Here is a 1,350-nt window from a genome sequence, read left to right on the forward strand (position 1 = left end):
AAGGTGGCCAGTCTGCCGAAGGTCTCGCTGCGGCTGGGAGGCAAAGACTACACTCTGTCCCCGGAGAGCTACACACTGAAGGTGAGCGGGTGGCCCACAGCCATGGCCTGGCACCGGGAGGGGCCCAGTGACCACCATGCTGACCCTGTGGCCTTGCAGGTGTCACAGGGTGGGAAGACAATCTGCCTGAGCGGCTTCATGGGCATGGACATCCCCCCACCCAGCGGGCCACTCTGGATCCTGGGTGACGTCTTCATCGGCTCCTACTACACCGTCTTCGACCGGGACAACAACAGGGTGGGCTTTGCCGAAGCCACCAAGCTCTAGCTCAGCCCCTGCGCGCCAGCAGAGCGATGGACCAGAGTCCAGTGGGAGGAGGCCGGCCAGTCCCCAGCACCCTGGTCCCTCCCCACTCACACACGCACACTCAGCACCGCGGCCCGCCTGCGCCATCTCACTCTTGCCCTGTGGTTCCCTCCTGGGTTCAGAAACACTGCCCGGCCATGGATCCGTCTCGCTCACCTGGAGCACCCAACCTGGGCTTGGTGGCTGCCGGGTGTGTGTGTCCTAGGAGCCCCTCCCCCAGCTCTGGCACCCGTGGCCACCCTGGCAGCACCTGCAAGTCTGAGTCCCCTCCCTGAGGCAGGCTGTCCTCAAGGGTCCTCCTCCAGAAAGCTGCCCCACAGGAGGCCCCTCTGCCCAGCCTGGGGTCACGCCAGCTCTGCTGCCCCTCGCCCCTGAGTGTTCTGGCTACAGAGGCCTGAAGACAAGAAGAGGAACAGAAAGACCAAAGCCATCCTTGGGGACCTGTGGGGCACCCTGGACTCTGTCACCACCTGGGGCAAGGGCCAGGGTGTCTGGGGCCATGCTGGCCTTCCTTTGGTGACCTCTGCTGCCCTTCTCCTGGTCAGCCGAGAGCCACAGTTGACATGAAAATATAGTTGTTGGGCCTGTTCCTGTGTCGGCGTGATCTGTGCTCCCGAGAGGCTGATCTCCGTCAGGACCTGGGGGAGGAGTGAGGGCTGGTGAGACACCTGGCAGACTGAGGGCTGGGGGGCAGGGGAGGGAGGGTGAGCCGGGGAGCCCAGGCCTGGCTTTTGGAGCCAGGTCACACTGCCTAGGGGACCCCTGAGGCTGTAGCTTGCTGGCTGGCCTTGTGGCCAAGATGTGGCTGGCAAGAGCTGGCTTGTTCTGAGGCCTGGAACAGTGGCCGGAGGATGTGGCCTTGGCCGGAGGCTGCGGGCGGGCGGGCCGGTGCGGCGTTTCCGGTGTGAGCGCCTACTCAGAAGCAGGGTTCTCAGTGAAGTGGTCCAAGCATGTACTCTCTAGGCTTCCAGAGACAGAACACTG

At 64.2% G+C, this 1,350-nt stretch overlaps 1 long non-coding RNA gene across 1 annotated transcript; it reads left to right on the plus strand.

The window, feature by feature from the left end:
• LOC107135131 lies at positions 1–952 on the plus strand. The gene is made up of 2 exons (XR_001502523.1): positions 1–81; positions 160–952. It is a non-coding gene; the product is annotated as an uncharacterized LOC107135131 (long non-coding RNA).
• The last annotated feature ends 398 nt before the right edge of the window (positions 953–1,350 follow it).

Source organism: Marmota marmota, unplaced genomic scaffold (assembly GCF_001458135.2).
Source record: "Marmota marmota marmota unplaced genomic scaffold, marMar, whole genome shotgun sequence".
Taxonomy (NCBI): Eukaryota; Metazoa; Chordata; class Mammalia; order Rodentia; family Sciuridae; genus Marmota; species Marmota marmota.